The 26,135-nt window shown below is 45.5% G+C and overlaps 1 protein-coding gene and 1 long non-coding RNA gene across 2 annotated transcripts in view; one reads left to right on the top strand and one right to left on the bottom strand.

Annotated features, from left to right (window-relative positions):
- Positions 1-26,135, top strand: part of LOC125739963 (uncharacterized) — a 305,354-nt gene that overhangs the window by 134,738 nt on the left and 144,481 nt on the right. The gene's annotated exons all lie outside the window — the stretch shown is intronic.
- LOC125739972 (uncharacterized) overlaps positions 1-26,135 on the bottom strand; it is a 188,638-nt gene that overhangs the window by 55,626 nt on the left and 106,877 nt on the right. The gene's annotated exons all lie outside the window — the stretch shown is intronic.

Raw genomic sequence — 26,135 nt, 5'->3', positions numbered from 1 at the left:
AGATGTTTTCATATTCCGAAACACGTCGCCATGCCAGATGCTACCTCATAAGAACTCGTGTCACTTCCTACAGCATAGTGCACCTGACAATTGAGTCAGGCCATAATATAAAAGCAGAAAGGGCTCCTAGCCAGGGCTCAGTGTGGAACATGTTAATACGTGTAGATTAATAAAAAGACCTCGGCATCTTCTTTCTCCTCCTGTTTCTTCCCCAATCAGCCAGTTCTTTTATACTAGAGGGAACAAACAGATCATCCATCCTATCAGAAATCGTCACAAGAAATGAAGTGGAGCATAAACTAACCAATAAACATATAAACAAATAAATCAATAAACAGGAATGAAAAGCAACGACAGCCAAGTCTAGCAACTGAGATTGTAACAGTGATATTAAACTATTAATACTGGAATCTTATTTTTAGGTGAGACTATTTCATATTAAGCAAGTCTGTTTACATCATGAGTTATATGACATATGAAAGTACATGAAGGCAGAGCAGAAGGCTAAACAACTGAAGATTTAATGTGAATTATATGGACTATGTTTAAATAGTGAGGATTTTCCTCTGACTGTCCACAGTGTCCTGATGGAGAGAGCAGGCTCACCTGTACCCAGCTGTGTTTCCATGAAGAGTGACATGTCAATGGACCGACCAGTCAGCTTCAGTGAGGGACCATTTCCATCAGATCAAAGGTAAATGTGCATTTAAATAAAGCAAGACACCCCCCTGCAGACACCCTTCTGTCACACATCACTCCTGCCACTCTTCCCCACCCACTCCACCCTGTCTGTACCCTCTTCTTCAATTTCTTGCTGCACAGGAATAAGATCCTGGAATAATATAGATATTTTATATTGCAAGGTAAGATTTTATGATGACACTTTACTTGAGGGTAAACTCACCTCAGTTCCTACTGTAGCACAAATCATGAACAAATCATGTAGAAATATAGTCGCTGTAGCTCTCTTCATGACAACACAGGCACAGGTCGGTACTTTAAAACGGGTGTTTATTACTTGGACGTGGCTCATTCAGCTGACGAATCCACCGTTTCTCCGTCAAGTCAGCACACGGTACGCCAGCACACTTCACCCCGTGAGAATTAAATTTTTTTAATAAAACATAACATAAATACATTGATAATAGACACGATGCATAACATTAAGATAAATTAAAACTACAAAATGAAATAAAGCAAATACTTCGTTGGCTGCTTGTCATGAAACGAAGCTGGTGCCTTTAAAGTCCCTGTAAACACTGGTGCTACTTCCTTCATGAATATGTACAAAGTTTAACACAATTTACCGAGCACCATGCAATATGTCTGCTCCCTGTACCATCCATGAACGAGAAAGAGAAAAAAGCTTAATTACGCCGTTCACTGAACGCAGCGGCTCATTCTCGCGAGGTTTGGCATTTTAACTCGTAAATGAATTTACTAAACATACATCCATCCATCCATTTTCCAAACCGCTTATCCTACTGGGTTGCGGGGGGTCCGGAGCATATCCTGGAAGCAATGGGCACGAGGTAGGGAACAATCCAGGATGGGGGGCCAGCCCATCGCAGGGCACACTCACACACCATCCACTCACACATGCACACCTACGGGCAATTTAGCCTCAGCATGTTTTTGGACTGTGGGGGGAAACCGGAGCACCCGGAGGAAACCCCACAATGACAGAAGGGAGAACATGCAAACTCCACACACATGTAACCTAGGCGGAGACTCGATCATGGGTCCCAGAGGTGAGGCAACAATGGTAACCACTGCACCACCATGCTGCCCCCGCCAATCATCTCGTATCTTCATATTAAGCAAATTAATCCAGATTATGGTATTAATACTGTATTGAATATACATAATTTATCCACCCCTGATGCTCTGGTTTCTCACTATAACAATAGTCTCAATAACCTTCTCAACTCTTTAGCTCCTATGAAAACAAGGTCTGTTTCCTTTTCTTTTTCTGTTTCTGCACCCAGTTTTTCAATCACAATCGATAACTCTTGTGTCCCCGCAGGTTAAGAGTCTGGGTGTCGTCCTCAATAGCACATAATCATTTCATTCTCATATTAACAATATCACTCGGTCCACATAGGTCTATCTTCGCAATATTAAGGAACCAGGGCTCAAACCTGCAACCCTCAGGTTGCTGAACATTAGCACTGCCTCCTACGCCACAATCTTCCCCTTGTTGGGTTGTGAAAAGTCATTAGGTTGTTGCCAAGTCTCAGTCAAACATGGAAGATCTAACTTATGGTTGATGAGGACATCCTGGATGAGATGCATCTTGCTCGTAAGTGAGCGGATGTTTAATAAGCCGAAGTTGACAAGGATGTTGTAATTGTTGTCGGAATTGTTAACCGACCTGGTTAGGCTGGCTAATACCTCGTGGTTAACAAGCCGGCCGGTGTTGCATTGAGTGCATCGAGAGGTGGACCAATAGGATTTTATCGGTTTGGATATGTCAGAGTGAAAATGCCGACGAGATCTCAGATGAATGTACCTACTACGAGGCAGGAAAGTAATGTCTGGATGGAGGAGAAACTCTGCCGGCGGAGGATGCAACAAGTGAGATCGGAGCCGGAGAAGCTCCTCTGCCGAATACTGAAAAAGTCCAGCACCAGGTCGATAGACGAGGGATAGGAGAGTCCAGACGATCGCAGACAAAACATAAATACCGCCAGCCCACATCACTGTCGGAACCAAGCAGCTCAGATAAACACACCTAAGTGGTCCTGTAGCAGAGACTACGGTAAACTAATCTTGGTCCACTCGCAAAAGTAAATCACCGATGATAGTAAAAGAGATTAGAGGAAAATCTCTTAGGCGAGAAGTAACTACAGTCGGTAATTACAATATTCAGAAAAAACAGTTTAAATGACCGGAAAGTACCAGAGAGTAACGGCAGCAAGACACACCAGCATTCACTCATCTGGGCTCCCAGTAATGCATAAGTAATAGCATAATACTACATTATTTGTGTACCCTGAAGTAAAGTGTTACCAGTTTTAGTTAATGAATAGAACCAATAATAAAACAAGCATGTATGACACACTTACATGCAGTGGTGGTGCCAGTGAATTAATGTTGCAGGTGTTATATGGGAGCTGGATTGTGTATTGCGGGTGTCATACACTGTTACTCAAACCAGTGCAGGGGGGGGGGACCCCTAAACAGTGGCCAAATATTGTAAATAAATAAGTTAAAGATACACATATACCCTTCATGTTCACAGAGGCCCCAGCAGCAGTCATCTGGTGTGGATCGGTACAAAAATGGAGGGAGCTGCTACTGAAATGACCCCCCCTGTGGAGTGTAAAACAAGGGGAATTGTACGGTAAGACAGGACATATGTGTTTGTACTGCTTTACGAACAGACATTAAAACATCTTCCCAGCATTTTCGAAAATGAGCGTAATCAGTTTTAACTTATTTAACTTTCTTGAGACATTTTAGACTTTTGGGAACTGACCAAAATATATTGTGGGGTAATTTTATCCCCCGCCCCCCCAGGGAATAAATTGTCATTGTTGCGACAGCATCTATGTCACTAGCTGAGGTGGCAGTATTCTCAAAAAATATATATTCTCAAAAACGTGGCAATAAGTTTTTTAAATGCTAATCAGTAATAGTTATAAAAAATTCCAGTGATCACAGGAGTAAAAGGAACAGGAATAAGACAGGAACACTGTCAGGGTCGTGTTGTGAAGAACACTGTGATTTATGGTAAAACGACTGTTACAGCCCACTGGCATGCATGTTTCTTTAGGTCTATAGTCAGACCATAATACCAAAGCAGAAAGGGATCCTAGCCAGGGCTGGCTCAGTGTGGAACATGTTTGTCACGTTTCAGTGAGCGTGGGTAATGCGCAGAGGCAGACAGGCAGGCAAGGATCAGGCAGGAAGTCCAAAGTCGGGGAAACTCGGGGTTTATTCAAATGACCAAGGACTAGAGAGATCAGACGATAACTAACATCAGCTAACATCAATGACAGACGAGGAACTGAGGTAAGGCATGGACTGAAATAGACCAAAAAACAGAGTACAGCTGGGTACAATCAGGGAAGCACACGTGGATAATCAGGGGGGCGTGGCACACACGAGGAGTGGACGAGCTGGGTGTGACAATGTTAATACGTGTAGATTAATAAAAAGGCCTCAGCATCTTCATTCTCCTCAATCCTCTTCATCGTCCCCCCAGCCAGTTCTTTTATACTAGAGGGAGCAAACAGATCATCCATCCTATCAGAAATGGTCACAAATAATGAAGCAAAGTGCAAACAAATAAATTAATATATAAACAAATACATTGATAAACAGGAAAAAGGCAACAACAGGCAAGTCTAGCAACAGAGGTTGTAACACTGATGCTAAACGTTTCTTATTGGAATCTTAATTTTAGATGAGACAATTTATTGCACATTAAAGCTAACTGTAAACAATTATGTTTGCATCAAGAGCTTCACAGCATATCAAAGTACAGGAAGGCAGAGCAGGAGGCTAGACAGCTGAAGATTTAATGTGATGCTGTCCTAATATGAATTATATTTATATATTGAGGGTCTTTCCTCTCACTCTCCACAGTGTCCTTTTGGAGAGAGCAAGCTCACGTGGACCCAGCTGTGTTACCATGAAGAGCAACAAGTCAATGACGGAACCAGTCACCCTCAGTGAGGGACCTTCTTCATCAGCTCATCGGTAAATGTGCATTTAAACTGACACTGTTTATAACACTAAGATTCTCAGTCAAAAGGCGTACAGGCACACACAAGCTATGAGGAAAAGCTTTATAATAATAATTGTTTTACTTTTTCAAATCTCATTGTCTTTGAGAATTTCAACAGAAATTCCGACTGTATTCTATATAAATTACACCTGAGGTAAAGGGATGGAGATTACTGTAAAAACGGACTTTCTGCGAGCTGGAATGGGAAGTTAATTAATTGAAAAGTATGTTGTAAATATCAATCCTCAGCATAAAGCTGGAGAAAAGCAGGCTCACTTGCATACTGCAGTATATCGATTAAGGAGGACTGGACAATAGATTGTCCTCTTCTGGGATGGACGTTTCTGCTTTGATAAAACATAAATTCATTATCATGGACTCATTAAATTTGCTCAGATTGAGGCTTCAGTTTCAACATGTTTAATGGACCAGGCTTCTCCTTCTTCTTCTCCATCTGCTCCCATTAGGCGTCACCACAGTGGATCATCTGTCTCCTTCTCCCTCAGTCCTTCTCCTTTTCCTACAGATCAAAGGCAAATATACATGTAAACAAACACAAGACACCCCCCTGCAGATATGCTTCTGTCACACATCACTCCTGCCACTCTTCCACATCCACTCCATCCTGTCTCTACCCTCCTCTTCAATTTTTTATTGCAATCTCCATTACTTTGGACAGTTGACCCCAAATATCTTATCTCCTCCACATTCAATGCAGAGAAAGAGAGACTGGTTGCGATTGGGGTCATTGTACCGGTACCACACAGGCAACGGACAACACCATGCTGGATTATAAAAATATATGGGTCAACTCGTCTGGGAGGGGCCTATAATGTGATCTTACACCCTGTACTAACCAATGAATAGTACCTACTTTTTCTTATTGAGGAACTGATTTCTGATTGCATAGTTGAAAGAAGTTTAGCAAAAGCGATTTCACCCAGGCCTTACAGTGCACATACTGGGACAACATCAATGACCTCAAGACTCAGGAGCACATGACTGGCAGCCACTGTTATACACAACTAATGAGGGAGCAGACGAGGGGCAGCTGGAGTGATCCACAGGAGGGCTGAAACGAGAGGGAGCACGAATGAGTAATAGGTGTGGCTCTATCGAGCCACACTAGAGAGAGAATGAGAGAGGCAGGAATACAGGGCGTGACAGTTCCCCCTCCCCAATCCGTGCACTCCGGGCGCACATGGCAGACCGAGGGGGGGACCTACAGGGCCCAAGCAGCAAGGCAAGGAACAAGAGGGACGCCAGATTGGAGAAGGGCCAACAGGACACTGGATGACCTGACAGGACAGACTGAACCATAAATTGAGTACCCCAAGAGGGGTACCAAACGAGCAGGGACTAGCAAGAGACACATGAGATGAGACTGGGGCAACACAGCAGCATGGAACACAAAGTGGACCAGAACAGGGTGGACAAGTGAAGGGTCACCAGGGTGAGGACCAGGCAACCAGGGGGGAACCACACACCAGGGAGTAGGAAAGGCGGGACAGAGCACTGGGGCAAAAACTGAGATGGGGAATGAGGGAACGGGGCTGCGCTAGGAGGTCCTCTGGACCCCGGGAAGTGGGGTGTCGACCCCGGAACACGAGCCCCCCCGGGCTTCGGGAGGCCAGCAGGACCAGGGGGAGCCAAGGGGACAGTAGTGCTGGGCTAAGAGGCGCCGCCAGGGCTGCAGGGCTGGGACCAGTGGAGTCTGTCAGGCAAGAACAGAGACTGAGGCCCAAACTAAGAGGCACTCGGGACCGACCCCCCCTGGTGGCGTCCCCTCACAAGGTGGAGACCCTGCCGAGTCTCTTCTTACATCTCCCTCTGTATCAGGAGCCTCGCCAGACCCTAGAGTGTTATGGCAGACTCGTTCCAGACCATAATATAAAACGGAACATGGCAACTAAAGTTCAAGGTTTAAAGCAAAACTACAGTTAATTGAAATTAGACCAACAATAAACAATAATGTCCAGGGGAACATAAATGTATTTAGTGGATGGAATAGAAGAGTCAGTATGCTAGATATATAGAGAGAGAGACTGAACTATAAAGAAAAAAGGGAGGCGAGAAAAAGAAATATGACAGTGCAAAGAGGAAAGTCAAAAGGTGTGATTGAAGAAAAGTGTCTCCTGAGAGAGAGATGGGACCCCTTTTATAACGCCAGCCTCCCTACAGGTGCCCTCAATAATGGTATTAACCTAACCAGGCCCCGCCCTGCCCGTGCACTGGCAGACCAAGACCAAAAACTGTGGATCTCTTCCAGTTGGTGAACACAATGCTCTCCAAGCTCAACAGTGGCTCGGACCCCCAATAAGCTGTGGAGATCTGCCATCTGCTGGCAGAGCTACAGGGAGTAATTGACTGTGAGGTGCCCAAGTGTCACCCATCTCCTGAAGTGTCTGAGGATGTGTCCGCTGTTTTCCCGTGGCCTGCCACAGAGGTTTCTCATGGGGGCAGATAACCGTCTTCCTACCATAGTAGGGCACAGGAAGAAAAAGTGGCGGAGGCCAGCAAGTTCCCCAATGCCCTGCCCTGCAGGACACACCTCTACACCCTGACCAGGCGATGTCGCTGCTGTTACACCAGTTCTTAGTGAGATCCCTGAAGAACCCGTCCTGATCCCATCTGAGCTCCACCTGTCTTGCAAGGTTCCCTGGCCATGTCCAGAAGTGTCTGAACTCGTATTCAGAGATCCCAGCTGAGCTCCACTCGTCTCCTGAGATCTCCGTGGAGCTCCACCCATCTCCAGAGATCTCCATCCATCTCCCGAGGTGTCCGAGCTCCACCTATCCTCTTAGATACTCCACGCATCTTCTGAGGTGTCTACCAAGCTCCGCCCATCTTCCGAGGCATCCGAGCTTCATCCATCTGCAAAGATCTCCACTGAGGTCCGCCCAACCCCCAAGGTGTGCACCAAACACTGTCCGTCTCCTGAGGTGCCCGTCCTGCTAAAGACAATGCTAAAGACTCTGCATGAGCAACTGAAGGAGAGCAAATCATGGCCGTGGTTGGAAGAGTGGGAGGTGTCCAAGCGGGCAAAAATAGTGCTAATGAGCAAGAAGGTGTTGCCACATTTTGAACCGTCTTTGCCACTCGAGCTCACCTGCGATGACTCCCCATGTGAACTGGCAGCCATGATGTCCGACATCATCGGGAGAAACCAATAGATTTTGCTTCTCAAAATGCCAAAGAAGTGAGAAATTGAAAAAGAAACCCTGGACAGTATCAGGATTAAAAAGTTCCACACTTACCCTTCCGGATGAAGATTCACCCAAATGATGGACCATCAGCCCCTGACATCCATTTCCAGTCCTTGTTCAGGGCCACCAGCCCTGGCTGCAAACTGCATGCAGTGCTGGATGCCAATCCTGGGTCCCCACTGTAGGTTCCCCACCGCCTGAATAAAGGCAGCCCCCTTTATCAATACCCCTCCCCTACTGTCTGACTGACCTTTACTGACCTGTACTGGCCAGCTGATAAACACGTAGCATCCGGATCCAAAATATAAAGTTCAGGATTGAGACTCCAGAATTCAGAATTCTTATCACTGATCGGACTCTTCCCTGGGAGAATAGACCAGCAGATCGATTTCTGAAAATTATCCAGCGGCTAACAGGACGACGCGTTGCAGTTGGCTGAGAAGATCCCTTAACCCTAACCCTCACTGCACCCCTGGGATTGGCCAGCATGTCCCTGGCAAAGTATCCAGTTGGATTTTACAGGACCAGTCAAAGGGGCCAAGCTACTGGTGGCTGTGGAGACACATTCAATGTGGCCAGAGGTGGCTGTTATGTCAACTGTCACCTCTGAACAGATATGAGGGAGAGGTTTTGCTGCTTAATATTAATATAAAAGTAAATTAAAAAAAGAAGTAAAATCAACTTGCTATATATGAGAAGGTGTCACTTGCCAATTGTTGAAACTTAAAATGCCGTGGGTGTAAAACACTGAAATTACAATCACATTAATGGATATAAGTTGCTCAGTCAGAAGATATATTTTCTATATTTTACATTTGTTATAGCTGCCCACGAAACCAAGGCTAGTGTGTACCTCATTCTCAAAATGCGTATAAAAATCTGAGAGATACTAATACTCAGCTTCTTATAACAGATCATTATGAATGCACAGGCTACTTAATCATTCTTTCTTTTATTTAATTTTTTTACTAAACAGGGGATGGGAAATAAAATGTGCTGAATTAACAGGTAGTTGCTGCAGAGCGGATTATCTTCTCTGGGGCCCCTAGGCTGACGTGGGTAGGTGCCCCTATGTGGGCAATTCCAACTATTTTTTGGAGCCGAAAGAGAAACGAGAGGGAATTTAACACGATGGAACATCAAAAACATGCTAATCAAAGTGCGGGATGTCAGCAGTGTGGGGTGATACAATGGCTCGAGGTTCCCTATTAAACGATAGGATGACACGCATTAAACGTACGATAAGCATTGTAGGGGTGTAACAATGTACTGTGGCACAAAGTCACTCACTAATGTTATCGCAAGAGGGCGCAATAGGCATAATTGGTTTGCTTTCAGGTTTTGCTTTTGCATTTTGCGCTGTTCTGCAGAATAAGGGAAACAATGCAAAAGAAGAAATGGTTTGTAAACAGCTTCTTTGTAAATATACATGCACAAAAAGACAGAATAAAACCAGCGAAATCATCTGTGTGAAATCATCTTAATCACTTTACAAGAAGTAACCCCTGAATGTCGTTGAGTAACTGGGAGCTACATGCCAAACCGTCTCTCCTGGCTGCTACCTGCTGTCTCTCTGTGCTGCCGCTAGATGTCACTGCTTCTATTATACTGTCATAAGCAAGCTGATGTCAGGAAGCCGCCCTAATGAAATAAGCTCAGAATGTGGATGGCAGTTACATCTATTTAAATACAAATGTAGGTTATTAATCCCCCCAAGCAGTAGCAGTGGTGGTCAGTGTCAGTGCGGGACCTTTGTCTTTCCATAAAATGCCTATTTTAGCGGGGGTACAGAGGACAGCGCTGTGGCTTCACCCCCCCAGTGCTGGAGGCTGAGCCCCCTGTCTGTCTGCAGCTGCTCGCTCTCCCTCTATCACATGGGATTCCTCCTGCCGTCCAAAAACACGTGTTTAGGCTACTTTCTAAATTCCCCATGACATATGACAGCCTCTGTGTGTCTGTGCCCTGTGATGGACTAGAATCCCCCCCAGGTGAACCCGTATCCTAGGACTTCTGCTCTCTGTCCCACCCCCAAACCGGGATAAGTGGCTGGAGGATGGATGGATGGATTAATGGATGGATATTTGTGTTTTATTCGCAGGGACCCAGTGAAAAGGTGTAATTCACACCCACATAATGGAGACTTATCATCCGTCTTCAAGGTGCATTTACTAATGAAGTATATTTTCTAAAATTTCATCTAAATTAACATACATCTTCTACAGATAAGTAGTTGATACTGTCAAAGTGATGATACTTATAACAAATTCACAAGAAAAATAATAAAATGATTTGGTGCCCAGAGTGATAATAATTAAAATGTAACTGTTCATTTCAGTTACTGGAGAAAAAAGCTCAAATGTTTCTGAAGGATGAGCTGATGAAATTCCAAAGGTACCTGGATCAGAATGACCCAGAATGCTCTGAGCCTCAGCTGGAGGAGGACAATGACCTGGACAGTGATGGTCAGATGCAGAAGACCTGTGGTAGAGAGGGAGCTCTGAAGATCACACTGTACATCCTGAGGACCATGGAGCAGAATGATCTCGCGGACATGCTGGAGAAGAGTAAGAGCTGAACCTCATTCAGTGTGTGTTTGATTTGCCACAGAGAAATAGTTTATGAAAAACTGTATATTAAGTTTCAGTTTATCATTTGATGTAATTTGATTTAATTTCACATATATGAGTTTTAAAAAAGGGGTGATGTGGTAATGCAGTGGTTAGTGATGCTGTCTCACAGCGAGAAGGTCCTGGGTTTCGTCTCAGGTTCTTTCTGTGTGGAGTTCCCACTCTCTCCCTGTGTTCACATGGGTTTTCACTGGGGGCTCCGGTTTCCTCCCACAGTCCAAAACCATTCAAGGTAGGTTGATTGGTGTGTCTAAATTAGCCCTGTATTTGTGTTCATGTCAGTGTGTGTCCCTGTGGTGTGTTGTGCTGCCCAGGGTTGGTTCCTGCCTGTTCCCAGAATGAGCTCCAGTCCTTCTCACGACCCCTGTTGGGATTAAGCAGTTTCAGAAAATGGATATATGGAGTTTAAAAGAGCATTTTTCTCTCATTTCGTTTCAGGGCATCTTCTGTTGCAATGTCAATGTAGAATCAAATGTAACCTGAAGCAAAAATTTGAGTGCGTATTTGAAGGGAAAGCTAAGGAAGGACAGCCAACACTTCTCAAAGAGATTTACACAGAACTCTACATAACTGAAGGTGGGACTGGAGAAGTCAATGATGAACATGAAGTGAGACAGATTGAAACAGCATCCAAGAAAAGGGTAACAGAAGATACTACAGTCAAGTGCAATGATATATTTAAACCCTTATGTGGGCGTGAGACACCTATCAGAACTGTACTCACTAAAGGGGTGGCAGGTATCGGGAAAACAGTCTCTGTACAGAAAGTTATTCTTGACTGGGCAGAAGGAGAAGCAAACCAGGACATTCACTTCATATTTGCTCTTCCTTTCCGGGACCTGAATTTGATTAAGGATGAATACAGTCTGACTGATCTGCTTCACCACTTTCTCCCAGAACTGAAATCATTTAAATCCGCTGAACTGTTTAGGTACAAAGTTGTGTTGATCTTTGATGGTCTGGATGAGTGTCGCCTTCCTCTAGATTTTCAGAACAATGAGAGTTGGTTTGATGTAACAAAAAAAACGTCACTGGACGTGCTGTTGACTAACCTCATTAAGGGGAATCTGCTTCCATCCGCTCTCCTCTGGATAACCTCCCGGCCTGCAGCAACCAATCAGATACCCGCTGAGTGTGTCCACCAGGTGACAGAGATACGAGGTTTCAATGATGCCCAGAAGGAGGAATATTTCAGGAAGAGATTTAGTGATCAGAACCAGGCCAGCAGGATTATCACACATGTGAAATCATCAAGGAGCCTCTTCATCATGTGCCACATACCTGTGTTCTGCTGGATTTCAGCCACTGTTCTTGAGAGTCTTTTTAGTGAGTCTGACAGTGGAGAATTTCCAAGGACTCTGACTGAAATGTATACACACTTCCTGATCTTTCAGACGAGTTTAAAAAATGACAAGTATATGAAAAAACATAAAATCAAGCTTAATAAATGGACTAAATCTGGGAAGAAATTCCTTTTAAAACTTGGCAAACTGGCTTTTCATAACCTTGAGAAAGGCAATCTCATATTTTATGAACAAGATCTGACAGAGAATGGCATTGATGTCACAGAGGCTGCAGTTTACTCTGGAGTGTGCACAGAAGTCTTTAAAGAGGAGTACGGGTTGTACCAGGAGAAGGTGTACTGCTTTGTGCATCTGAGCATCCAGGAGTATCTCGCTGCTTTATACATGTTTCTGTCAAACTCATCAGCTGACCTGCTGAAGACTGCAGTGGATGAAGCATTAAAGAGCAAGAATGGACACTTGGACCTCTACCTCCGCTTCCTCCTTGGCCTCTCAACAGACTCCAGTAAGAGTCTGTTAAAAAGGCTACTGGGCCAGACAAGAACCAGTTCACATAACAGTAAGAAAACAGCTCAATATATCAAGGAGAAAATACAAGTGAATTTATCTGCAGAAAGGACCATCAACCTGTTCCACTGTCTGAATGAAATGGGTGACAATTCTCTAATAGAGGAAGTACAAAGATACCTGAGTTCAGGAAGCCTTTCAGCAGCAGACCTCTCATCTGCACAGTGGTCAGCTCTGGCCTTTGTGTTACTGATGTCAGATAAGGAGCTGGATGTGTTTGATCTGAAGAAATACATCAGATCAGATGAAGGTCTTCAGAGGCTGCTGCCTGTGATCAAGAAATCTAGGACAGCTCTGTAAGTGATCTTACATGCGTCTGTTGCTAAAGAAGTACAGATGTTATTCATGATACTGCTTTTATCAAAACAATTAGAGTGTATTTATAACAACCACCTAGGAATTCTTTCTAATTTTATATACTGTAGGATGTATATATATATATATCTTTTAACATCCTTGGTGTGGTGTGTGGTCCAGTGGGTTCGGACTCTGTGCCTGTGGTCAGAAGGTCACTGGTTTAAATACCTGGCCGACAGAGTGATGCTGGTTTTGGGCCCTTGAGCAAGGCCCTTACCCCCCAGCTTCAGGGGGCTGGATGCTGGCCAACCCTGCACTCTGACCTGTATGTGTGTGTCAGAGAGAGCAAGATCAGAGAGGCGACAGCACTATTTTACAAGGGGGGTGAATAAAGCATCACTATTTCATCCGCATCTGACAGGATTGATAATCGTCTGATTAGTATTTTGGAAATTTAACAGGTTCTCAGGTACAGAAAAACAGAAAATAAGGATTTCAGTCATGTCAGCAATTCAAAAGTCATATAAAGAAATAATAATTAAAAAAACTTAAGTTTTTCTTGACATTCAGATCTCACATAAACTCACACACACACACACACACACACATACACACACACACATATCCCTGGCAGGAACTGAACCCAAAACCCTAGAACCCCTGGGTCGGCTGTAGTGCTGATCACTGACCCCCAGCGCTGCTCAGAGCTTTATAAAAAAAAAAGGTCATTAAACAGCAGGTTCGTCTCGGCTGGGGAGTGTCAAGAAAAAACTATTTGTGTTGCTGACTATGACAGGGAAACAACAAAATATCTGATATATTTAAATATAACAGTTAATGAATGGATTTTAGAGCATGTTCACTCTCATGCCATTATTCAAACTGGCTCTGTAAGACAATACAGAACAGGATTTGGGAATATATGACTTATGAAAATGTACCGCAAATAGAGAAAATACACTTTAAACTCACAGGTGAAGCTGTATTGTACCAAAATCTATTCATCTGAGTAAGTATATACTTCATCATTTGTTGTATTTAAAAATAAAAATTTTATTTTTATTTTGATATTTTATTTGATATACCTGTGTGTGGTGTATGTATTTATGTCTTAACACGTTTCCTTTTCCAGGCTGAACAGCTGTAGACTCACAGAGACATGCTGTGACTCGCTGGCTTCAGCTCTCAGATCAAACTCCTCTCAGCTGAGAGAGCTGGTCCTGAGTGACAATGACCTGCAGGGTTCAGGGGTGAAGCTGCTCTCTGCTGGACTGGGGGATTCACACTGTAAACTGGAGATACTGAGGTCAGTATTACTGGGTATTCCACACTGTAAACTGGAGATACTGAGGTCAGTATTACTCGATCTTTATTCCATACTGTAATCAGTAATTATTGAAATATTTAGGACAATACAGAAGGGGCTTTCGGAATGCATGACTTATGACAATGTACAGCAAATAGCCAAAGTCATGGTAAACTCACAGGAGAAACTGTATTGTAGCAAAATCTGCTCATCTGTGCACATTGATCCAATCCTGATCCACTAGACTTTTCATGGTATCTGTGCTTTGAATTGAAAGTAGTCACTGTATTCTTCATGACGGGGAACATGAGGAACATGAGCGGATTGTCTAGTTCCTTTTGAAGTATATGCTGCCTCACTTATTGTATTTAAAAGTTAAAATGTTTATTTTGATATTTTATTTGATATACCTGTGTGTGGTGTATGTATTTATGTCTTATGATGTTTCCTTTTCCAGCCTGAACAACTGTAGACTCACAGAGAAATGCTGTGAAGTGTTGGCTTCAGCTCTCAGATCAAACTGCTCTCAGCTGAGAGACCTAGACCTGAGTAACAATGACCTGCAGGATTCAGGGGTGAAGCTGCTCTCTGCTGGACTGGGGAATTCACACTGTAAACTGGAGATACTGAGGTCAGTATTACTGGGTATTCCACACTGTAAACTGGGGATACTGAGGTCAGTATTACTGGGTATTCCACACTGTAAACTGGTGATACTGAGGTCAGTATTACTCGATCTTTATTCCATACTGTAATCAGTAATTATTGAAATATTTAGGACAGTACAGAACGGGATTTCGGAATGCATGACTTATGACAATGTACAGCAAATAGCCAAAGACATAGTAACCTCACAGGAGAAACTGTATTGTAGCAAAATCTGCTCATCTGTGCACATTGATCCAATCCTGATCCACTAGACTTTTCATGGTATCTGTGCTTTGAATTGAAAGTATTCACTGTATTCTTCATGACGGGGAACATGAGGAACATGAACGGATTGTCTAGTTCCTTTTGAAGTATATGCTGCCTCACTTATTGTATTTAAAAGTAAAAATGTTTATTTTGATATTTTATTTGATATACCTCTGTGTGGTGTATGTATTTATGTCTTATGATGTTTCCTTTTCCAGCCTGAACAGCTGTAGACTCACAGAGACATGCTGTGAAGTGTTGGCTTCAGCTCTCAGATCAAACTCCTCTCAGCTGAGAGAGCTGGACCTGAGTGACAATAACCTGCAGGATTCAGGGGTGAAGCTGCTCTCTGCTGGACTGGGGGATTCACACTGTAAACTGGAGATACTGAGGTCAGTATTACTGGGTATTCCACACTGTAAACTGGGAATACTGAGGTCAGTATTACTGGGTATTCCACACTGTAAAATGGGAATACTGAGGTCAGTATTACTGGGTATTCCACACCGTAAACTGGGGATACTGAGGTCAGTTTTACTAATAACTAGTAATAATTTCTACACTGAAATTATTGAAATATTTATTGGAGTTGTCACATTTACTTAAATGTAATACTCGTACTGGTGAAGTGATGTATTTGTGTACTGGTGTAGTGATCTATTGGAACTATTTTGTCTGTCTCTCTGCAGGCTGTCAGGCTGTAGAGTCACAGAAGAAGGCTGTTCTTCTCTGGCGTCAGCTCTGAGGTCAAACCCCTCACACCTGAGAGAGCTGGACCTGAGCTACAATCACCCAGGAGACTCAGGAGTGAAGCTGCTCTCTGCTCTACTGGAGGATCCCAAATGTACACTAGAGAAACTGAAGTGAGTATAGAATGTGTGTCTGCACCTGCAGTGTATGTGGAGGAAATACAACAATTAAATAAATGGATCAACCTGTACTATGTCCTTCTGCTTCTGCTGTAGTGTGGACCACAGTGGAGAGTGCAGGACCAGACCAGGGGTCCAGAAATGTAAGTTTGTTAGCATGTTTTTATTTTTAATATCATTAATACTACTTCATGGTAGCATTCACACAATTATTGTGATGTGTGCTCTTTTTCCTTTTTTATTTAAAAAGGCTGGTTTAGGTTTAAAGATGACTACTTTCTTAAATAAAAACAGTAGTCTGGGAACTTCTGTAGAAATACATTATGTATTCACAGGCTGGGGGGGTCAGACCAGCACATCCTTCGTACCCGACTATCACTCATCTTTCCTACTACTCGCGCACCGCACTCCCTCTCTTTCTCTCCTCCTCTCCCTCCCTCCTGCTCTGCACCTGTACACCGTCAGCACGCGCACCCCCGCCCCTCCCTACGTTTAACCTGATGGTATGAACCTTGTCTGCCTCAGCACGTGATTGGTCGCGCGGCTCGCACGCCGTTAACACAGACTTCAGTCACAGTCAAAGCTGTATGGTGCGCTGAGCCGCGGAGGCGTTTTGCTTTAAAATGTCTCTCGGTCCGGATCCGGATCTTTTGATCGGCTCGTTCTCGCCCGACACATCATTAGTCGGCGCTGAATGCTGCTGGAGGGTTTGTGTCCGAAGTGGTTTGCAGGAAGTTCTTATTTTGAAGTAAATACAAATTAACGTTTAGTGGTACTCTTTGGGGTACAGTTTCATATTTAACGTGTTTGATTAATGTTGTTTATATTGTTGTTTACCTGTAATTAAACCTGTTAGTTTAGCTCGCGCAGCATTTCGGCGCGTTTTCCCGCCGGCGTCGCGCGGCCGTCCGACATTTCCTGAGCTATTTCACATACTTTAATTCCTGCTTCGTTAGGGGACGCTGTGCTGTGTTCATATTTTATGTATCGTACAGAATAATAGAGCGCAGACTAAAGTGCAGTTCGGTCCCCAGCGAGTCTCACAGTCTCACATGAGTATATTGGGAATAAAATGTGTGTATTGGAGCGAGTTCTGCGTTAGTGAGTGTGTGAGGTGTGACAGTGATAATGATGGAGATGCTGGGCTTCGTCATGGGATTAATCGCTCTTCCTCTTGCCTACAGACTCCTGCCAGCTGACGCTGGACCCCAACACAGCAAACAGAAGCCTGTCTCTGTCAGAGGGGAACAGGAAGGTGTCATGGGGGGCAGAGCAGCCATATCCTGATCATCCAGAGAGATTTGACAGCTGGTACCAGGTTCTGTGCAGAGAGAGTCTGACTGGTCGCTGTTACTGGGAGGCTGAGTGGAGTGGAGATGGAGCCTGGATAGGAGTCACTTATAAAGGAATCGGGAGGAAAGGATGGAGTAATGACTGTCGGCTTGGATACAATGACAAGTCATGGAGTCTGTGCTGTAATACTGTCAGTTACTCTGTCTGGGATAATAATAAACAGACTCACATACCCATGGAGCCCTCAGGCTCCCGCAGAGTAGGAGCGTATCTGGACTGGGGGGCTGGTACTCTGTCCTTCTACAGAGTCTCCTCTGATGGACTGACCCTCCTGTACAGATTCACCTCCTCATTCACTGAACCCCTCTATCCAGGGTTTTGGGTTTATCCAAACTGCTCCGTGTCCCTGTGCATGCTGGGATAGCTCACTGTGTGCTGGAGGAATCATTTTTACCGTATCAGTGTCACATGTCGCTGCTTCTCGGCAAAAAGGTAAAATATCTGCTTTTTAACCAGTTTAACCATTTTCACTCTGTCTGAAGTGTGACGTATGTTAGACAAAAATAAATGGGTTCAGCAAGCTGAATAAACACAGAAAATGAGAGTTTTTTTCTCTCTGATTAAAATGTAATCCTGATGATTGGGGGGGTTCCTCTCCCCCTATATGTACTTTTTATGTGTTTCTGTCTATATTGTATTTGTTACCTTTACACCGACAATAAACATTTCTTGTTGTATCCTATTAATGTCCTGGTTCAGCGCTGCTCAAAGCATAACTGAGGTGAATGAATAAATCATATAATACAATTAAATATATGCACTTTAATGTAAATGAACAGAACAAACACAGATTAAATCAGCATATATTATTGCCATGTAAAAGTAGATGAGACATAACTGCAAATATCTGTAGAGTTAAAAACAAAACGTAATAAATCACATTAGTAACACACGATAGATTAAATGATCAAAATGCAAGCAGAAATAAATATTTCTTAATTAAAATGGTGAACTACTTACTATACCTGACAATCGACAAGCTAATTAGCGAACGGCGTCTCTCTTATCCCTATTAAAACACGGGAGAAGAATCATTAAAAGAAAACCAAGTGTTTATTACCTAAATAAACAATTTCACAAGTAATTAAAAATAAAGCGTGACACATTCTTACTTACAGAAAAAGACGGTTTAACTCGCATCCGCCCCCTACTGCCGTCTTGAGGTAACTGCGGGTTTCCCGTTGGTCGCAGCATGTGAGACCCTGCGTTCCCTCAATTAACATTCCAATCACAACACGTCCGATATGGGTAACGGGTACAGTCGTTTAACGTACAACAAAACACTAACCTGATAAAAAATAGAATATTAAAAAATAAAAGTCATATCATTTGGTGAAGTTAAAAAATGACCATATTTAGGAACAAAGACAATGGACAGTTAAGTTGATTTGTTATTCTGACTGCAACCTTTCTTTTTCTTCTTAAGATTAATGAGGATAGCATTCTGATTTCACTACATGCCTGATCATCAGTGATGCACTGTATGTGATTCCAAATGACCAAAAAAGCAAATAATCTCTTTTTTAGGAATCCTGATTTACTTTATATTTTAGGTTAAGTTTCTTCTTTAATCCACACAATATAGGAATAAGATTATCAGCCACAATGTGTCCCACAATACACTCACAGTGGCATTGCAGCAATACAGATATACCCCTGAACACAGTGGAAAGGTGGATTCTTACTCTGACGTCCCTCTCCTTCCTCTGGTGACGAGCTCCACATTCTGTGCTGCTGCCTCTGCTGGTGGCTTGTTTGGTACAAACAGTGACACACATGCAAAGAGAAAATTTTATCCCTCTGGTAACACAAGGACAGACGTTTCTTTTTTCAGAAGCACACAGCTTCAGGAGTTCTATACTGTTACTGTGACACACACAGGAAGACAAACACAGAGATTTCTTCTACTTCACAGACACACATATACACACATTTCTTCTGTTTCACAGACACATATAAGCACATTTCTGTTCCTTCAGTAATATACAGATATTACTAGTCCTTCATTCACACACATGCACACATTTCCATCCACATGCAGAATGCTGTTAATATTATTGTCATTTGACAGTCACAGGACTGTCACTGTTTGACAGGGGTGTTCACACATACCTCACTCACACACCTAGTGGCCTCTTTCAAAATGATCAAATGATTACATCACTGTCAAAATTTTCACTCACGCTGTAGAGATTTTTCTGGTCTTTCCCAAACAAACGCATGTGTACATATGTAAATAAATAATAAGTAAACATGTAAATAGAATCCAATAAGTTATTTCAAAGGATTTTATAATAGAGGCTTGATTCATTTTGATAGAAATGTTGAATTATGAATATGTTTATTCTGGTATTTAAGTTTAGGGAGGGGCTGTGTCCAGTCTGAGAGTGGGGGGGGGGGGAGAGATTTCACTTTGGGAGGGGTATGTCAGAAGGGGTGAGTATTGTCAGGCAATTTATTATACTTTGCGTGACTGTTTTTGGAAAGTTTAAATTTTTTTCCAGGTCAATTGAATTTGCATAGTTGTTTCTTGCATTAACTTTACTTACAATAATAAAACACAGTAATTTAGCTCGAATCTCATTTTTGGCAAAAGTGATCAAAAGGGCCACAGCCTTGATTTGATAAGAGTCTAATACACATGGAGCAGTTTGAACAGAGTGAGGATGCCAGAGATATCAGAGAACAAACTCCCCTGGCTCAGAAAAAGGAGGGAAAACAGGGGAGGCTGATGATTCTCCCTGGGCATCGCAAGGTGGAGAAATGAGGATGCAGGAGAGGATTGCCATCCTGGGCAGCAGGTTGCAGGGTGGGGCGACGACCCCTCAGCTCCTCAGGTGGTGGCAGGTTGGGGGCCCTGCGGAGAGACGGGAGAATCCAAACGGGGCCGTTCAGACTTTATCCACAGGCCTTGAAGAGCACATACCAGGCACAGCAATGGAGGGATGCAGGAAGAGGGGGCTGGAGCTCCTCATGGCGAAGTGTTTCAACTGTGCCGAGCCTCTCGGAAATCAGCCTCAAGGGAAAAGAGAATCGGACACAGCAAAAAGTGAACCGGACTGACAGGGGAAAACGGGGGGAGGGCAGAAAGGGTCCCTAAATTACAGATGTAATGAAAAGGGTGAGAAAATGAGTGTATATTCACTATCAGGGAAGTCAGACCACCACATGCACACCGAGGGAGGGGGTGGGGGTAAGAGTGAGGGAATCAATAGCCGTTTTTACACATGAACTGCGGACATTGTCAGTAGAATCAGGATCAGACATTTTGTGGAGTTGCCCTTTCAGACATGTAACACACAACTGCATGTTGTCCATATTAGGCACATTCACACCTACTATAAATACTCCGGCTGGTTTAGACGAGGGGTGACGCTTGGGTAGAGAAGCCTGGAGGGCTGTTCATGCTGACTTGCTCTACGGCAGGCTGCAGAGGGCGCTGTGCTGCCATTTATTCCTGTTTATTGAATAACATGATGACTTGTTATATCTTTTCCAAAAATACTGTTTTCATTTTGTTCACAGTTATTTTTGGTGAGAGTGGGAGGAGCTTCCTGCTTCTCAGACTGCAGTGGGTGTGGTTCTGGACTGAGGTCAGACTGAGAAGAGCAGACTGGGCAAACAGTGGATTTGTAGTTTATGAACAAAACAGTACATCATACAAACTGTACCCACAGCAAACATTTATTTAGTTTTAATGAGTATAAAAGTTACCGATATTGTTTTTTTTCCCGAACCAGCATTAATGCTACATGAGGATGCAGGAGAGGATAGACATCCTGGGCAAATTCCTTCCATGGAGTTTTTTCCTTGCCACTGTCGCCTATGGCTTACTCACTGGGGGCTTTGGGTGGGGATGCTGTAAAGCGCTTTGAGACGATGTAACGTTGTGAAAACGCGCTATACAAAGATATATTTGTTATTGTTGTACAATCTGATATCATAAGGCAAAATATGCACGTGATGCCCGTATGCTTTTGAAGTTACCTGATCATAAGTTATATTATTCCCCCTATTATATGCAAGAAAAGAAAATGAGGAATAATTATAATTTCTTTGCAAAACTGTTATAAGCATAATAAAATCCCACAATTCCCACTAGGCGTGATGAGAGTGGGACTGGTGTATTTCTGTACTCACTTATCCAAAAGAACCACACCAAAGGAGTAAGACACTCCAGAGTTATGTATGATTAATCATATTTGTCTGTGAGAATCTGACTTCACGGCTTAATTAAAGTTCTGTGGAATGAAATTGAAATTTCTGGGGGCTGGTACTGTTATGGTGGGGCATGCTGGAGAGCCAGACGATCCACAGTGCAGCCTGGCAGAACAGGGGTTTGATTAGTAAGCAAACAAGAAGAAAAAGAAGACAAGGGGTCAAAACATGGGCAGCTAGAAAACAAGAATTAAAGTGTGTTAAGGCTACAGTCTATTTTGCTGCTACTTATCTGTTAATCTGTTGTTAATGTCTGTTTCGTTTTTTTTTTCAGTTAATGCCAGGGGTATCAGAAATATACATTTAAGGAAATCCTTATTCTTGTATTGTAAGAGCAAATGTGCAGATTTTTATTTCGTGCAAGAAACACATGCATGTTCTATAGATAATACATTTTGGAAAACTGGGGTGGTGAGATCAGGGGTCGCTATTTTACAAGGTAGGTTTGGAGGTCAAATTTTGGATTTTGAAAAAGATAATGAAGGCACATGGATTATATTAGTTGTTGAATCCCATAATACAATGTTTGTTCTTATTAATATATATGCCACCAATAATAAAACATTAAATAACAAATTATTTCAGAGACTAGAACAAAAAATTAATTCGTTGACATCTAGACATCCTTCAGCAAAAATTATTTCAACACGGTGATTGACGATTGTATGGATAGATGGCCACCAAAAGACCATAGATCAAACTGTGCTCTTCATGATATCTCTTTACGGTTGGGCATTTTAGACATTTGGAGGTATAAGCATCCGACTAAACGTATGTTTACGTGGAATAATAAGGATCTTTCTTTGCAATCTCGCATAGACTTCTGGCTTATATTTGATGATTTGGCTGATAATGTTGAATGTGTTTCAATTAAACCATCTATTTTGGCAGACCAGAAAGGAATTTTTGGTTAGTATTAATACACTTGGGACATCAAACTATAGAAACTACTAAATAAATTATTGGAAATTAAATAATAAATTACTTGAAAATGAAGGCTTGAAATTTGAAATAATTTATTTGATAAGCATTGGGAACGGGTCCGTTATATGCAGACATTTGGTCAATCCTGGGAACTAATGAAGTATGAGGTAAGGAGTGTGGTTATTAAAGTGGGAAAAATACTGGCAAAAATCAGAAAAGAAGAAGTACGGGTAGTAAGGGATATTTTTCAGTTAACTGGTAAAGAAGAAGGCTTGACTGCTTGGGAATTAGAGGAGTTCTCATCACTTCAGAGCCAGTTGGATAGTATATATGAGGAGAAAGCAAGAGGGGTATTTGTAAGATCAAGACGTAAATGATAGAGAAAGGGGAGGAAAATACAATATATTTTTTTTTAATCTGGAAAAACAAAATGGTGAGCGCAAGTCATCGTCCAAACTGATGATAAATGGTATACCCAATGAGACTACAAAGGAAATTTCTAAGTACGTTGCTAAATTCTATCAGAATTTATATTTACCCTCTCACATTAGTGGAATTAATACATTCCTTCATGATTTATCAGCCGATATTAGAAAAACTGATGAAGATTTTAAAAGTACATGTGATGAGGTAATAAATCGGCATGAGATTACTGATTGCATTAAGTCCCTTAAAGATAACAAATGATGGTTTGACGGGTGAATTTTACAAGTTTTTCAGTGAGGAACCTTTTTACTTTTAGTGTTTCAAGAAGCCATTGAAAGTGCTGAATTGCCTCCTACATTATAGCAGGGTGTAATTAGTTTGATTCCCAAACCTCATAAAAATACCTCATATATAGTATTTGTGACGCCCGCTCCGTCCGCTCCTCGTGTGTGCCACGCCCCCTGATTACCCACGTGTGCTTACCTGATCGTCTCCAGCTTTGTCCACTTACTTTGCTTGGTCCTGTCTTATTTAAGTCCTGGTCTTACCTTTTTGCCTTGTCTGTCATTGGTGTTAGTCGGCGTGCCATGTTCCCGAGTCCGCATCATCCCAATAAATCCCCGTTTGCCCTGATTCTGCCTGCTCGCCTGCTTCCTGCCCGCTCGCACCGTCCGTGCGCCTCACCCGCAGACGCCGAGCGTGACAGAATGACAGACCATAAAGAAGCAGCTTCCGTAACTGTGGAGGACTACCGCAGTTACGTCGATCAGCTGTTATTTTGGATCGCCCAGCCCGGCATCCGGGAAGATCCCCCGGCCTGGGATCTCATCAGCCGGAGCTGGGACATCCTGGACCGGCTGTCCCTGGAAAGGGACGCGCACCTCGCGGAGGAGGTGCGCGATAACTTCCAGCGGGTGGCCGAGCTCCGTAAAGAGCGGTGGGTTGCGCTACACGAACCGGGGACCATCCTCCCGCGGTCCGCTTTCTCGGACAGTGCGCAGCCTACCCCCCAGACGGTGACGCGGAAGAGGAGGAGGAAGCCGACGGGCGCCCGGACGATCGTCCTAGGGGCGTGCGCTCTCGTCCCCGCCTCCTTCCCAGCTGGTGAGCTGGAGGACTCCCCGAACGACACGGAGGCCCTCAGAGCTGCTAAGCTGCCTTCCCAAGCAGCTTCCCCGGTCCGGAGAACACGCCGGGTCACGGTACAGCTGGGACAGCCGCCTCCGCGACGAGCGGCAAAAGCCGAGTCTGAGGAGCTCCTTCTGCTCTTGCCGCCCACGCAGCCGCCGCCCTCGGACTTTGCTCCTACGCCGCCTGCGCGGCCGACTGCGCCGCTCGCGCAGCCGCCTGCGCAGCCGCCTGCGCCGCTCGCGCAGCCGCTCCCGTCTTCGCCTGCTACAGCCGCTTCCGAGGCGCCCCCACTGCAGTCACCTGCAGTTCCCGGGCGAGCGCCCCCACGTCAGCGGCCTGCAGCGCCCGGGCCGGCGCCCCCACTGCAGCAGCCTGACCGTGTTCCTGTCCCGGCGCCCCCTCCGCCTGCAGCAGCCTGACCGTGTTCCTGTCCCGGCGCCCCCTCCGCCTGCAGCAGCCTGACCGTGTTCCTGTCCCGGCGCCCTCTCCGCCTGCAGCAGCTCCAGAGGCGCCCCCTCCGCAGCCACCTGGCGCTCCGAGTCCTGACCGCGCTCCGAGTCCTGACCGCGCTCCGAGTCCTGACCGCGCTCCAGCGGCTCCCGGTCCGCCGCCCTTGCCTGCGGCTCCGGCGGCTGAGCAACCGCCTTCGCTCCCTGACGCGCCCGGAGAAGCGCGCCTTGGAGAGGAGGCTCCCACAGGGGAACGACCGCCTCTGCCGGTGGACCCCTCTCCGGAGCGACAGCTCCTGACTGCTGACCAGGCGCCCGAGCAACCACTCCCGCCTGCGCACCCTGCGCAGCCGCCTGCGCAGCCCGGGGCGCTCCCCGTGCCGGCAGCAGCTCCAGCGCCCACGCCCGAGACGCTCCCCGTGCCGGCAGCAGCTCCAGCGCCCACGCCCGAGACGCTCCCCGTGCCTGCAGCAGCTCCAGCGCTCACGCCCGAGACGCCCCTCTTGCCTGCAGCTCCAGTCCATGACCTCACTCCAGTCCCTTCTGCCCTAGTCCCCGAGGAGGTCCCAGAGGACTCCATCTTAGCTCCTCCCTCTTCGGAGGTGGAGGAGCTTGAATGGGACCCCTCGGGGACCCTACTTGTGACTCCTTCACCCTCACCCCGGCGACATCGACCCCGACCGGGGGTCGGTATGTCTGTGTCCCGCAAGGGGAGGGGGCACAGACGTCGGACTGGGGTCCCTCCCGCCCGACCCCCTGGCTTGTCCTCGCTCGCCGGCGCTACGGCTGGGTCGGCGCCTGCGGGTCCTGGTCCGCCTGGTCAGCGTCCGCCTGCGGGTTCCTCGTCCCGGCCTCGTCGCCCTGCCTCGCTCCCTCCGCTGGTTCCTCGGCGGTCGCCTGCGGGTCCCCTGAGGGCGGCTCCTCGGTCGCGTCCGGGTCCTCCCGCTCCGGCGCGGCGGACGACGTCGCCGCCTGCAGCGGCTCCCCCCCTCTCCTTGCCTTCGCCAATGGCCCTTCCTGCTCCCTCGTCCCCTTCCCTGGTCTCCCCTCCGGCTCCCTCCCTCGTCCCTGCATCGGTCCCTTCCCCTGTCTCCTCTGCCCCTCCGAGATCCCCTCCGGCTCCGGCCTCCCGGCCGCCTGCGGCCCCTCCGGCTGCCTCCCGTCACCCGCTGGGGCTCCCTCGGGCTCCCCTTAGTTCCCCCTCCTTCTCTCCCTTCTTTCCTGCCCCGGTCCTGCCTGTGTTTGTTCCTCCTCCTGCCTCTGTCCAGCTGTCCTCTGTTCCTCGTTCCTTTGGTCTGCCCCGCTCCGCTCCTGGTTTCCCGTCGTTCCCTCCCGTCACTCCCGCTCCTTTTGTCCCGCCTGTTCCCTCTATGTCCCCGTTTCTGGTCTGTCTGTCGGCCTTTCCTGTCCTGTGTTGTGTCCTGTCCTGGCTCCTGCCACTTTGTCAGTTTTGCCTGTCTGTCTTGTTCCCTGTTCCCCGTTGATTTGGTTTTGCTTTTGTCTTTCAGGTTCTGGTTTCCCGGTCTCGTCCCGTCCTTCGCCTCCTCCCGGGCGCGCCCGGTGTAGCGCGCCTTTGGGGGGGGGTTCTGTGACGCCCGCTCCGTCCGCTCCTCGTGTGTGCCATGCCCCCTGATTACCCACGTGTGCTTACCTGATCGTCTCCAGCTTCGTCCACTTACTTTGCTTGGTCCTGTCTTATTTAAGTCCTGGTCTTACCTTTTTGCCTTGTCTGTCATTGGTGTTAGTCGGCGTGCCATGTTCCCGAGTCTGCGTCATCCCAATAAATCCCCGTTTGCCCTGATTCTGCC

Source organism: Brienomyrus brachyistius, chromosome 4, assembly GCF_023856365.1.
Source record: "Brienomyrus brachyistius isolate T26 chromosome 4, BBRACH_0.4, whole genome shotgun sequence".
Lineage (NCBI taxonomy): Eukaryota > Metazoa > Chordata > Actinopteri > Osteoglossiformes > Mormyridae > Brienomyrus > Brienomyrus brachyistius.
This window is presented reverse-complemented; position numbering and strand designations above follow the sequence as displayed.